We start from the raw sequence: 15,705 nt of genomic DNA on the forward strand, positions 1-15,705 counted from the left end.
TCTATCTTTCTATGATTTGAACCTCTCCTGTGAGTCCAGTTTTTGATTCCGATGCTTCACTTCAGGTTTACTGTATCCCTTGCACCTTCTTACTGACGATGAAACAAAGAAATTGCATCCGAATTTATTACAAAAGGCACAATGCCGACTTAAGTACAAGAGCACTGACACTCTAAATTTCTATGATTTGAACCTCTCCTGTGAGTCCAGTTTTAGATTCGGATGCTTCACTTCAGGTTTACTGTATCTTTTGGACCTTCTTATTTACGATGAAACATAGAAATTGCATCCGAATTTAATGCAAAAGGCACAAAGCCGACTTATGTACAAGAGGAATGACACTCTAACTATCTATGATTTGAACCTCTCCTGTGTGTCCAGTTTCAGATTCCGATGCTTCACTTCAGGTTTCCTGTATCCCTTGGACCTTCTTATTGACGGTGAAACACAGAGGTTGCATCCGAATTTAATACAAAACACATGATGCCGACTTAAGTACTAGAGGACTGAAACTCTATCTTTCTATGATTTGAACCTCTCCTGTGAGCCCAGTTTTAGATTCCGATGCTTCACTTCTGGTTTACTGTATCACTTGGACGTTCGTATTGACGATGAAACACAGAAATGGCATCTGAAATAATACATATGGCACAATGCCGACTTAAGTAAAAGAGGACTGACACTCTAACTTTCTATGATTTGAACCTCTCCTGTGAGTCCGGATTTAGATTCCGATGCATCACTTCAGGTTTACTGTATCCCTTGGACCGTCTTATTGACGATGAAACACAGAAATTGCATCCGAATTTAATACAAAAGGCACAATGCCGACTTAAGTACAAGAGGACTGACCCTATAACTTTCATTTATTTGAACCTCTCCTGTGAGTCCTGTTTTAGATTCCGATGCTTCACTTCAGGTTTACTGTGCACTTGGACCTTCTTATTCACGATGAAACACAGAAATTGCATCCGAATTTAACACAAAAGGCACAATGCCGATTTAGGTACAAGAGGACTAACACTCTTACTTTCTATGATTTGAACCTCTCCTGTGAGTACAGTTTTAGATTCCGATGCTTCACTTCAGGTTTACTTTATCCCTTGTACCTTCTTATGGACGATGATACACAGAAATTGCATCCGAATTTAATACAAAAGGCACAATGCCGACTTAAGTACAAAAGGACCGACACCCTGACTTACTATGATTTTAACCTCTGCTGTGAGTCCAGTTTTAGATTCCGATGCTTCACTTCAGGTTTACTGTAACCCTTTGACCTTCTTATTGACGATGAAACACAGAAATAGCATCCGAATTTAATACAAAAGGCACAATGCTGACTTAAGTACAAGAGGACTGTCACTCTTACTTTCTATGATTTGATCCTCGCCTGTGAGTCCAGTTTTTGATTCCGATGCTTCACTTCAGGTTGACTGTATCCCTTGGACCTTTTTATTGACGATGAGACACAGATGTTGCATCTGAATTTGATACAAAAGGCACAATGCCGACTTAAGTACAAGAGGACTGACACTCTAACTGTCTATGATTTGAACCTCTCCTGTGTGTCCAGTTTTAGATTACGATGCGTCACTTCAGGTTTACTGTATCCCTTGGACCTTCTTATTGACGATGAAACACAGAAATTGCATCCGAATTTAATACAAAAGGCACAATGCCGACTTAAGTACAAGGGGACTGACACTCTTACTTTCTATGACTTGAACCTCTCCTGTGAGTCCAGTTTTACATTCCGATGCCACACTTCAGGTTTACTGTATACCTTGGACCTTCGTATTGACGATGAGACACAGATATTGCATCCGAATTTAATACAAAAGGCACAAAGCCGACTTATGTACAAGTGGAATGACACTCTAACTTTCTATGACTTGAACCTCTCCTGTGTGTCCAGTTTCAGATTCCGATGCCTCACTTCAGTTTTCCTGTATCCCTTGGACCTTCTTATTGACGATGAAACACAGAGGTTGCATCCGAATTTAATACAAAACACATGATGCCGACTTAAGTACAAGAGGACTGACACTCTAACTTTCTATGATTTGAACCTCTCCTGTGAGTCCAATATCAGATTCCGATGCTTCACTTCAGGTTTACTGTAACCCTTGGACCTTCTTATTGACAATGAAACACAGAAATAGCATCCGAATTTAATACAAAACTCACAATGCCGACTTAAGTACTAGAGGATTGTCACTCTATCTTTCTATGATTTGAACCTCTCCTGTGAGTCCAGTTTTTGATTCCGATGCTTCACTTCAGGTTTACTGTATCCCTTGCACCTTCTTACTGACGATGAAACAAAGAAATTGCATCCGAATTTATTACAAAAGGCACAATGCCGACTTCAGTACAAGAGCACTGACACTCTAAATTTCTATGATTTGAACCTCTCCTGTGATTCCAGTTTTAGATTCGGATGCTTCACTTCAGGTTTACTGTATCTTTTGGACCTTCTTATTTACGATGAAACATAGAAATTGCATCCGAATTTAATGCAAAAGGCACAAAGCCGACTTATGTACAAGAGGAATGACACTCTAACTATCTATGATTTGAACCTCTCCTGTGTGTCCAGTTTCAGATTCCGATGCTTCACTTCAGGTTTCCTGTATCCCTTGGACCTTCTTATTGACGGTGAAACACAGAGGTTGCATCCGAATTTAATACAAAACACATGATGCCGACTTAAGTACAAGAGGACTGACACTCTAACTTTCTATGATTTGAACCTCACCTGTGGGTCCAATTTCAGATTCCGATGCTTCACTTCAGGTTTACTGTAACCCTTGGAGCTTCTTATTGACAATGAAACACAGAAATAGCATCCGAATTTAATACAAAACTCACAATGCCGACTTAAGTACAAGAGCACTGACACTCTAAATTTCTATGATTTGAACCTCTCCTGTGAGCCCAGTTTTAGATTCCGATGCTTCACTTCTGGTTTACTGTATCACTTGGACGTTCGTATTGACGATGAAACACAGAAATGGCATCTGAAATAATACATATGGCACAATGCCGACTTAAGTACAAGAGGACTGACACTCTAACTTTCTATGATTTGAACCTCTCCTGTGAGTCCGGATTTAGATTCCGATGCATCACTTCAGGTTTACTGTATCCCTTGGACCGTCTTATTGACGATGAAACACAGAAATTGCATCCGAATTTAATACAAAAGGCACAATGCCGACTTAAGTACAAGAGGACTGACCCTATAACTTTCATTTATTTGAACCTCTCCTGTGAGTCCTGTTTTAGATTCCGATGCTTCACTTCAGGTTTACTGTGACACTTGGACCTTCTTATTCACGATGAAACACAGAAATTGCACCCGAATTTAACACAAAAGGCACAATGCCGATTTAAGTACAAGAGGACTAACACTCTTACTTTCTATGATTTGAACCTCTCCTGTGAGTACAGTTTTAGATTCCGATGCTTCACTTCAGGTTTACTGTATCCCTTGTACCTTCTTATGGACGATGATACACAGAAATTGCATCCGAATTTAATACAAAAGGCACAATGCCGACTTAAGTACAAAAGGACCGACACCCTGACTTAGTATGATTTTAACCTCTGCTGTGAGTCCAGTTTTAGATTCCGATGCTTCACTTCAGGTTTACTGTAACCCTTGGACCTTCTTATTGACGATGAAACACAGAAATAGCATCCGAATTTAATACAAAAGGCACAATGCTGACTTAAGTACAAGAGGACTGTCACTCTTACTTTCTATGATTTGAACCTCGCCTGTGAGTCCAGTTTTTGATTCCGATGCTTCACTTCAGGTTGACTGTATCCCTTGGACCTTTTTATTGACGATGAGACACAGATGTTGCATCTGAATTTGATACAAAAGGCACAATGCCGACTTAAGTACAAGAGGACTGACACTCTAACTGTCTATGATTTGAACCTCTCCTGTGTGTCCAGTTTAAGAATCCGATGCTTCACTTCAGGTTTACTGTATCCCTTGGACCTTCTTATTGGCGATGAGACACAGAAGTTGCATCCAAATTTAATACAAAAGGCACAATGCCGACTTAAGTACAAGAGGACTGACACTCTAACTTTCTATGATTTTTACCTCTCCTGTTAGTCCAGTTTTAGATTCCGAAGCTTCACTTCAGGTTTAGTGTATCCCTTGGACCTTCTTATTGACGATGAAGCACAGAAATTGCATCGGAATTAAATTCAAAACTCACAATGCCGACTAAAGTACAAGAGGACTTACACTCTACCTTTCTATGATTTGAACCTCTCCTGTGAGTCCAGTTTTAGATTCCGAAGCTTCACCTCATTTTTAGTGTATCCCTTGGACCTTCTTATTGACGATGAAGCACAGAAATTGCATCCGAATTAAATTTAAAAGGCACAATGCCGACTTAAGTACAAGAGAACTGACACTCTAACTGTCTATGTTTTGAACCTCTCCTGTGAGTCCAGTATTGGATTCCGATGCTTCACTTCTGTTTTAGTGTATACCTTGCACCTTCTTATTGACGAAGAAACACAGAAATAGCATCCGAAATTAAAACAAACGGCACAATGCCGACTTAAGTACAAGAGGACTGACACTCTAACTTTCTATGATTTGAACCACTCCTGTGAGTCCAGTTTCAGATTCCGATGCTTCACTTCAGGTTTAGTGTATCCCTTGGACCTTCTTATTGACGATGAAACACAGAAATAGCATCCGAATTTAATACAAAACTCACAATGCCGACTTAAGTACAAGAGGACTGTCACTCTAACTTTCTATGATTTGAACCTCTCCTGTGAGTCCAGTTTTTGATTCCGATGCTTCACTTCAGGTTTACTGTATCCCTTGCACCTTCTTACTGACGATGAAACAAAGAAATTGCATCCGAATTTATTACAAAAGGCAAAATGCCGACCTAAGTACAAGAGCACTGACACTCTAACTTTCTATGATTTGAACCTCTCCTGTGAGCCCAGTTTTAGATTCCGATGCTTCACTACAGGTTTACTGTATCCCTTGACCTACTTATTGACGATGAAACACAGAAATTGCATCCGAATTTAATACAAAAGGCACAATGCCGACTTAAGAACAAGAGGACTGACACTCTAACTTTCTACGATTTGAACCTCTCCTGTGAGTCCAGTTTTAGATTCCGTTGCTTCACTTCTGGTTTACTGTATCACTTGGACGTTCTTATTGACGATGAAACACAGAAATGGCATCCGAAATTAATACATAAGGCACAATGCCGACTTAAGTACAAGAGGACTGACACTCTAACTTTCTATGATTTGAACCTCTCCTGTGAGCAGTTTTAGATTCTGATGCTTCACTTCACTTTTACTGTAACCCTTGGACCTTCTTATTGACGATGAAACACAGAAATTGCATCCGAATTTTATACAAAGGGCACATTGCCGACTTAAGTACAAGAGGACTGACACTTAAACTTTCTATGATTTGAACCTCTCCTGTGAGCCCAGTTTTAGATTCCGATGCTTCACTTCAGGTTTACTGTATACCTTGGACCTACTTATTGACGATGAAACACAGAAATTGCATCCGAATTTAATACAAAAGCTCAATGCCGACTTCAGAACAACAGGACAGACACTCTAACTTTCAATGATTTGAACCTCTCCTGTGAGTCCAGTTTTAGATTCCGATGCTTCACTTCTGGTTTACTGTATCACTTGGACGTTCTTATTGACGATGAAACACAGAAATGGCATCCGAAATTAATACATAAGGCACAATGCCGACTTAAGTACAAGCCGACTGACACTGTAACTTTCTATGATTTGAACCTCTCCTGTTAGTCCAGTTTTAGATTCCGATGCTTCACTTCAGGTTTACTGTATACCTTGGACCTTCTTATTGACGATAAAACACAGAAATTGCATCCGAATTTAATACAAAAGGCACAATGCCGACTAAAGTACAAGAGGACTGACACTCTAGCTTTCTATGATTTGACCCTCTCCTGTGAGTCCAGTTTTAGATTCCGAAGCTTCACTTCAGGTTTAGTGTATCCCTTGGACCTTCTTATTGACGATGAAGCACATAAATTGCATCCGAAATAAATTCAAAAGGCACAATGCCGACTAAAGTACAAAGGGCTGACACTCTACTTTCTACGATTTGAACCTCTCCTGTGAGGCCAGTTTTAGATTCCGAAGCTTCACTTCAGGTTTAGTGTATCCCTTGGACCTTCTTATTGACGATGAAGCACAGAAATTGCATCCGAATTAAATACAAAAGGCACAATGCCGACTTAAGTACAAAAGGACCGACACCCTGACTGTTATGATTTGAATCTCTCCTGTGTGTCCAGTTTCAGATTCCGATGCTTCACTTCAGGTTTACAGTATCCCTTGGACCTTCTTGATTTCGATGAGACACAGAAGTTGCATCCAAATTCAACACAAAAGGCACAATGCCGACTTAAGTACAAGAGGACTGACACTCTAACTTTCTATGATTTTAACCTCTCCTGTTAGTCCAGTTTTAGATTCCGATGCTTCACTTCAGGTTTACTGTATCCCTTGGACCTTCTTATTGGCGATGAGGCACAGAAGTTGCATCCAAATTTAATACAAAAGGCACAATGCCGACTTAAGTACAAGAGGACTGACACTCTAACTTTCTACGATTTTTACCTCTCCTGTTAGTCCAGTTTTAGATTCCGATGCTTCACTTCAGGTTTACCTTATACCTTGGACCTACTTATTGTCGATAAAACACAGAAATTTCTTCCGAATTTAATACAAAAGGCACAATGCCGGCTAAAGTACAAGAGGACTGACACTCTAACTTTCTATGAGTTGAACCTCTCCTGTGAGTCCAGTTTTAGATTCCGAAGCTTCACGTCAGGTTTAGTGTATCCCTTGGACCTTCTTATTGACGATGAAGCACAGAAATTGCATCCGAATTAAATTCAAAAGGCACAATGTCGACTAAAGTACAAGAGGACTGACACTCTACCTTTCTATGATTTCAACCTCTCCTGTGAGTCCAGTTTTAGATTCCGAAGCTTCACTTCAGGTTTAGTGTATCCCTTGGACCTTCTTATTGACGATGAAGCACAGAAATTGCATCCGAATTAAATTCAAAAGGCACAATGCCGACTTAAGTACAAGAGAACTGACACTCTAACTTTCTATGAAATGAACCTCTCCTGTGAGCAGTTTTAGATTCTGATGCTTCACTTCACTTTTACTGTAACCCTTGGACCTTCTTATTGACGATGAAACACAGAAATTGCATCCGAATTTTATACAAATGGCACAATGCAGACTTAAGTACAAGAGGACTGACACTTAAACTTTCTATGATTTGAACCTCTCCTGTGAGCCCAGTTTTAGATTCCGATGCTTCACTTCAGGTTTACTGTATACCTTGGACCTACTTATTGACGATGAAACACAGAAATTGCATCCGAATTTAATACAAAAGGCTCAAAGCCGACTTAAGAGCAAGAGGACTGACACTCTAACTTTCTATGATTTGAACCTCTCCTGTGAGTCCAGTTTTAGATTCCGATGCTTCACTTCTGGTTTACTGTATCACTTGGACGTTCGTATTGACGATGAAACACAGAAATGGCATCCGAAATTAATACACAAGGCACAATGCCGACTTAAGTACAAGACGACTGACACTCTAACTTTCTATGATTCGAACCTCTCCTGTTTGTCCTGTTTTAGATTCCGATGCTTCTCTTCAGGTTTACTGTAACACTTGGACCTTCTTATTCACGATGAAACACAGAAAGTACATCCGAATTTAATACAAAAGGCACAATGCCGACTTAAGTACAAAAGGACCGACACCCTGACTTTCTATGATTTTAACCTCTGCTGTGAGTCCAGTTTTAGATTCGGATGCTTCACTTCAGGTTTACTGTAACCCTTGGACCTTCTTATTGACGATGAAACACAGATATAGCATCCGAATTTTGATACAAAAGGCACAATGCCGACTTAAGTACAAGAGGACTGACACTCTAACTTTCTATGATTTTAACCTCTCCTGTAAGTCCAGTTTTAGATTCCGATGCTTCACTTCAGGTTTACTGTATACCTTGGACCTTCTTATTGACGATGAAGCACAGAAATTGCAACCGAATTAAATTCAAAAGGCACAATGCCGACTAAAGTACAAGAGAACTGACACTCTAACTTTCTATGATTTGAACCTCCCTGTGAGTCCAGTTTTAGATTCTGATGCTTCACTTCACTTTTACTGTAACCCTTGGACCTTCTTATTGACGATGAAACACAGAAATTGCATCTGAATTTTATACAAAGGGCACAATGCCGACTTAAGTACAAGAGGACTGACACTCTAACTTTCTATGATTTGAACATCTCCTGTGAGGGCAGTTTTAGATTCCGATGCTTCACTTCAGGTTTACTGTATCCCTTGGACCTTCTTATTGACGATGAAGCACAGAAATTGCATCTGAATTTATTACAAAAGGCACAATGCCGACTTAAGTACAAGAGGACTGACACTCTAACTTCCTATGATTTGAACCTCTCCTGTGAGTCCAGTTTTAGATTCCGATGCTTGACTTCAGGTTTAGTGTATCCCTTGGACCTTCTTATTGACGATGAAATACAGAAATTGCATCCGAATTTAATACAAAAGGTACAATGCCGACTGAAGTACAAGAAGACTGACACTCAAACTTTCTACGATTTGAACCTCTCCTGTGAGCCCAGTTTTAGATTCCGATGCTGCACTTCATGTTTACTGTATCCCTTGGACCTTCTTATTGACGATGAAACATCGAAATTGCATCCGAATTTAATACAAAAGGCACAATGCCGACATAAGTACAAGAGGACTGACACTCTAACTTTCTATGATTTGAACCTCTCCTGTGAGTCCAGTTTTAGATTCGGATGCATCACTTCAGGTTTACTGTATCTTTTGGACTTTCTTATTGACGATGAAACATAGAAATTGCATCCGAATTTAATACAAAAGGCACAATGATGACTTAAGTACAAGACGACTGACATTCTAACCTTCTATGATTTGAACCTCTCCTGTGAGTCCAGTTTTAGATTCCGATGCTTCACTTCAGGTTTACTGTATCCCTTGGACCTTCGTATTGACGATGAAACACAGAAATTGCGACCGAAAATAATACAAAAGGCACAATGCTGACTTAAGTACAAGAGGACTGACACTCTAACTTTCTATGATTTAAACCTCCCCTGTGAGTCCAGTTTTAAATTCCGATGCTTCACTTCAGGTTTACTGTATACCTTGGACCTTCTTATTGACGATGAAGAACAGAAATTGCATCCGAATTTAATACAAAATCCACAATGCCGACTTAAGTACAAGAGGACTGACACTCTAACTTTCTATGATTTGAACCTCTCCTGTGAGTCCAGTTTTAGATTCCGATGCGTCACTTCAGGTTTACTGTATCCCTTGGACCTTCTTATTGACGATGAAACACAGATATTGCATCCGAATTTAATACAAAAGGCACAATGCCGACTTAAGTACAAGGGGACTGACACTCCTACTTTCTATGACTTCAACCTCTCCTGTGAGTCCAGTTTTAGATTTCGATGCTTCACTTCAGGTTTACTGTATACCTTGGACCTTCGTATTGCCGATGAGAGACAGATATTGCATCCGAATTTAATACAAAAGGCACAAAGCCGACTTACGTACAAGAGCAATGACACTCTTATTTTCTATGATTTGAACCTCTCCTGTGAGTCTGGATTTAGATTCCGATGTATCACTTCAGGTTTACTGTATCCCTTGGACCGTCTTATTGACGATGAAACACAGAAATTGCATCCGAATTTAATACAAAACTCACAACGCCGACTTATGTACAAGAGGACTGTCACTCTAACTTTCTATGATTTGAACCTCTCCTGTGAGTCCAGTTTTTGATTCCGATGCTTCACTTCAGGTTTACTGTATCCCTTGCACCATCATACTGACGACGAAACAAAGAAATTGCATCCGAATTTATTACAAAAGGCACAATGCCGACTTAAGTACAAGAGCACTGACACTCTAACTTTCTATGATTTGAACCTATCCTGTGAGCCCAGTTTCAGATTCAGATGCTTCACTTCAGGTTTACTGTATCCCTTGGTCCTACTTATTGACGATGAAACATAGAAATTGCATCCGAATTTAATACAAAAGTCTCAATGCCGACTTAAGAACAAGAGGACTGACACTCCAACTTTCTATGATTTGAACCTCTCCTGTGAGTCTGGATTTAGATTCCGATGCATCACTTCAGGTTTACTGTATCCCTTGGACCGTCTTATTGACGATGAAACACAGAAATTGCATCCGAATTTAATACAAAAGGCACAATGCCGACTTAAGTACAAGAGGACTGACCCCCTAACTTTCTTTTATTTGAACCTCTCTTGTGAGTCCAGTTTTAGATTCCGATGCTTCACTTCAGGTTTAGCATATCCCTTGGACCTTCTTATTGACGATGAAAAACAGACATTGTATCCGAATTTAATACAAAAGGTACAATGCCGACTTAAGAACAAGAGGACTGACACTCCAACTTTCTATGATTTGAACCTCTCCTGTGAGTCTGGATTTAGATTCCGATGCATCACTTCAGGTTTACTGTATCCCTTGGACCGTCTTATTGACGATGAAACACAGAAATTGCATCCGAATTTAATACAAAAGGTGCAATGCCGACTTAATTACCAGAGGACTGACACTCTAACTTTCTATGATTTGAACCTCTCCTGGGAGTCCAGTTTTAGATTCCGATGCTTCACTTCAGGTTTAGCGTATCCCTTGGACCTTCTTATTGACGATGAAAAACAGACATTGCATCCGAATTTAACACAAAAGGTACAATGCCGACTTAAGTACAAGAGGACTGACACTCTAACTTTCTATGATTTGAACCACTCCTGTGAGCCCAGTTTTCGATTCCGATGCTTCACTTCAGGTTTACTGTATCCCTTGGACCTACTTATTGACGATGAAACACAGAAATTGCATCCGAATTTAATACCAAAGTCTCAATGCCGACTTAAGAACAAGAGGACTGACACTCTAACTTTCTATGATTTGAACCTCTCCTGGGAGTCCAGTTTTAGGTTCCGATGCTTCACTTCGGGTTTACTGTATCACTTGGACGTTCTTATTGACGATGAAACAGAGAAATGGCATCCGAAATTAATACATAAGGCACAATGCCGACTTAAGTACAAGAGGACTGACACTCTAACTTTCTATGATTTGAACCTCTCCTGTGATTCCGGAATTAGATTCCGATGCATTACCTCAGGTTTACTGTATCCCTTGGACCGTCTTATTGACGATGAAACACAGAAATTGCATCCGAATTTAATACAAAAGGCACAATGCCGACTTAAGTACAAGAGGAATGACCCTCTAACTTTCTTTTATTTGAACCACTCCTGTGAGTCCAGTTTTAGATTCCGATGCGTCACTTCAGGTTTACTGTATCCCTTGGACCTTCTTATTGACGATGAAACACAGAAATTGCATCCGAATTTAATACAAAAGGTACAATGCCGACTTAAGTACTAGAGGACTGACACTCTAACTTTCTATGATTTGAACCTCTCCTGTGAGTCCAGTTTTAGATTCCGATGCGTCACTTCAGGTTTACTGTATCCCTTGGACCATCTTATTGACGATGAAACACAGAAATTGCATCCGAATTTAATACAAAAGGCACAATGCCGACTTAAGTACAAGGGGACTGACACTCTTACTCTCTATGACTTGCACCTCTCCTGTGATTCCAGTTTTAGATTCCGATGCTTCACTTCAGGTTTTCTGTATACCTTGGACCTTCGTATTGACGATGAGACACAGATATTGCATCCAAATATAATACAAAAGGAACAAAGCCGACTTATGTACAAGAGGAATGACTCTCTAACTTTCTATGATTTGAACCTCTCCTGTATGTCCAGTTTCAGATTCCGATGCTTCACTTCGGGTTTACTGTAACCCTTGGACCTTCTTATTGACGATTAAACACAGAAATAGCATCCGAATTTAATACAAAACTCACAACGCCGACTTATGTACAAGAGGACTGTCACTCTAACTTTCTATGATTTGAACCTCTCCTGTGAGTCCAGTTTTTGATTCCGATGCTTCACTTCAGGTTTACTGTATCCCTTGCACCATCATACTGACGACGAAACAAAGAAATTGCATCCGAATTTATTACAAAAGGCACAATGCCGACTTAAGTACAAGAGCACTGACACTCTAACTTTCTATGATTTGAACCTATCCTGTGAGCCCAGTTTCAGATTCAGATCCTTCACTTCAGGTTTACTGTATCCCTTGGACCTACTTATTGACGATGAAACATAGAAATTGCATCCGAATTTAATACAAAAGTCTCAATGCCGACTTAAGAACAAGAGGACTGACACTCAAACTTTCTATGATTTGAACCTCTCCTGTGAGTCCAGTTTTTGATTCCGATGCTTGACTTCAGGTTTAGTGTATCCCTTGGACCTTCTTATTGACGATGAAATACAGAAATTGCATCCGAATTTAATACAAAAGGTACAATGCCGACTGAAGTACAAGAAGACTGACACTCAAACTTTCTACGATTTGAACCTCTCCTGTGAGCCCAGTTTTAGATTCCGATGCTGCACTTCATGTTTACTGTATCCCTTGGACCTTCTTATTGACGATGAAACATCGAAATTGCATCCGAATTTAATACAAAAGGCACAATGCCGACATAAGTACAAGAGGACTGACACTCTAACTTTCTATGATTTGAACCTCTCCTGTGAGTCCAGTTTTAGATTCGGATGCATCACTTCAGGTTTACTGTATCTTTTGGACCTTCTTATAGACGATGAAACATAGAAATTGCATCCGAATTTAATACAAAAGGCACAATGCCGACTTAAGTACAAGACGACTGACATTCTAACCTTCTATGATTTGAACCTCTCCTGTGAGTCCAGTTTTAGATTCCGATGCTTCACTTCAGGTTTACTGTATCCCTTGGACCTTCGTATTGACGATGAAACACAGAAATTGCGACCGAAAATAATACAAAAGGCACAATGCTGACTTAAGTACAAGAGGACTGACACTCTAACTTTCTATGATTTAAACCTCCCCTGTGAGTCCAGTTTTAAATTCCGATGCTTCACTTCAGGTTTACTGTATACCTTGGACCTTCTTATTGACGATGAAGAACAGAAATTGCATCCGAATTTAATACAAAATCCACAATGCCGACTTAAGTACAAGAGGACTGACACTCTAACTTTCTATGATTTGAACCTCTCCTGTGAGTCCAGTTTTAGATTCCGATGCGTCACTTCAGGTTTACTGTATCCCTTGGACCTTCTTATTGACGATGAAACACAGATATTGCATCCGAATTTAATACAAAAGGCACAATGCCGACTTAAGTACAAGGGGACTGACACTCCTACTTTCTATGACTTCAACCTCTCCTGTGAGTCCAGTTTTTGATTCCGACGCTTCACTTCAGGTTTACTGTATCCCTTGCACCATCATACTGACGACGAAACAAAGAAATTGCATCCGAATTTATTACAAAAGGCACAATGCCGACTTAAGTACAAGAGCACTGACACTCTAACTTTCTATGATTTGAACCTATCCTGTGAGCCCAGTTTCAGATTCAGATGCTTCACTTCAGGTTTACTGTATCCCTTGGACCTACTTATTGACGATGAAACATAGAAATTGCATCCGAATTTAATACAAAAGGTACAATGCCGACTTAAGAACAAGAGGACTGACACTCAAACTTTCTATGATTTGAACCTCTCCTGTGAGTCCAGTTTTTGATTCCGATGCTTCACTTCAGGTTTACTGTATCCCTTGCACCTTCTTACTGACGATGAAACAAAGAAATTGCATCCGAATTTATTACAAAAGGCACAATGCCGACTTAATTACAAGAGCACTGACACTCTAACTTTCTATGATTTGAACCTCTCCTGTGAGCCCAGTTTTAGATTCCGATGCTTCACTTCAGGTTTACTGTATCCCTTGGACCTTCTTATTGATGATGAAGCACAGAAATTGCATCCGAATTAAATTCAAAAGGCACAATGCCGACTTAAGTACAAGAGAACTGACACTGTAACTTTCTATGATTTGAATCTCTCCTGTGAGTCCAGTTTTAGATTCTGATGCTTCACTTCACTTTTACTGTAACCCTTGGACCTTCTTATTGACGATGAAACACAGAAATTGCATCCGATTTTTATACAAAGGGCACAATGCCGACTTAAGTACAAGAGGACTTACTCTCTAACTTTCTATGATCTGAACCTCTCCTGTGAGCCCAGTTTTAGATTCCGATGCTTCACTTCAGGTTTACTGTATCCCTCGGACCTACTTATTGACGATGTAACACAGAAATAGCATCCGAATTTAATACAAAAGGCACAATGCCGACTTAAGTACAAGAGGACTGTCACTCTTACTTTCTATGATTTGAACCTCTCCTGTGAGTCCAGTTTTTGATTCCGATGCTTCACTTCAGGTTTACTGTATCCCTTGCACTTTTTTATTGACGATGAGACACAGATGTTGCATCCGAATTTGATACAAAAGGCACAATGGCAACTTAAGTACAAGAGGACTGACACTCTAACTGTCTATGACTTGAACCTCTCCTGTGTGTCCAGTTTCAGATGCCGATGCTTCACTTCAGGTATACTGTATCCCATGGACCTTCTTATTGGCGATGAGGCACAGAAGTTGCATCCAAATTTAACACAAAAGGCACAATGCCGACTTAAGTACAAGAGGACTGACACTCTAACTTTCTATGATTTTTACCTCTCCTGTTAGTCCAGTTTTAGATTCCGATGCTTCACTTCAGGCTTACTGTATAACTTGGACCTTCTTAGTGACGATAAAACAGAGAAATTGCATCGGAATTTCATACAAAAGGCACAATGCAGACGAAAGTACAAGAGGACTGACACTCTAACTTTCTATGATTTGAACCTCTCCTGTGAGTCCAGTTTTAGATTCCGAAGCTTCACTTCAGGTTTAGTGTATCCCTTGGACCTTCTTATTGACGATGAAGCACAGAAATTGCATACGAATTAAATTCAAAAGGCACAATTCCGACTAAAGAACAAGAGGACTGACACTCTACTTTTCTATGATTTGAACCTCTCCTGTGAGTCCTGTTTTTGATTCCGATGCTTCACTTCAGGTTTACTGTATCCCTTGCACTTTTTTATTGACGATGAGACACAGATGTTGCATCCGAATTTGATACAAAAGGCACAATGGCAACTTAAGTACAAGAGGACTGACACTCTAACTGTCTATGACTTGAACCTCTCCTGTGTGTCCAGTTTCAGATGCCGATGCTTCACTTCAGGTATACTGTATCCCATGGACCTTCTTATTGGCGATGAGACACAGAAGTTGCATCCAAATTTAACACAAAAGGCACAATGCCGACTTAAGTACAAGAGGACTGACACTCCAACTTTCTATGATTTTTACCTCTCCTGTTAGTCCAGTTTTAGATTCCGATGCTTCACTTCAGGCTTACTGTATACCTTGGACCTTCTTAGTGACGATAAAACACAGAAATTGCATCCGAATTTAATACAAAAGGTCAAATGCCGACGAAAGTA

Source organism: Schistocerca serialis, chromosome 6 (assembly GCF_023864345.2).
Source record: "Schistocerca serialis cubense isolate TAMUIC-IGC-003099 chromosome 6, iqSchSeri2.2, whole genome shotgun sequence".
NCBI classification, from domain to species: domain Eukaryota; kingdom Metazoa; phylum Arthropoda; class Insecta; order Orthoptera; family Acrididae; genus Schistocerca; species Schistocerca serialis.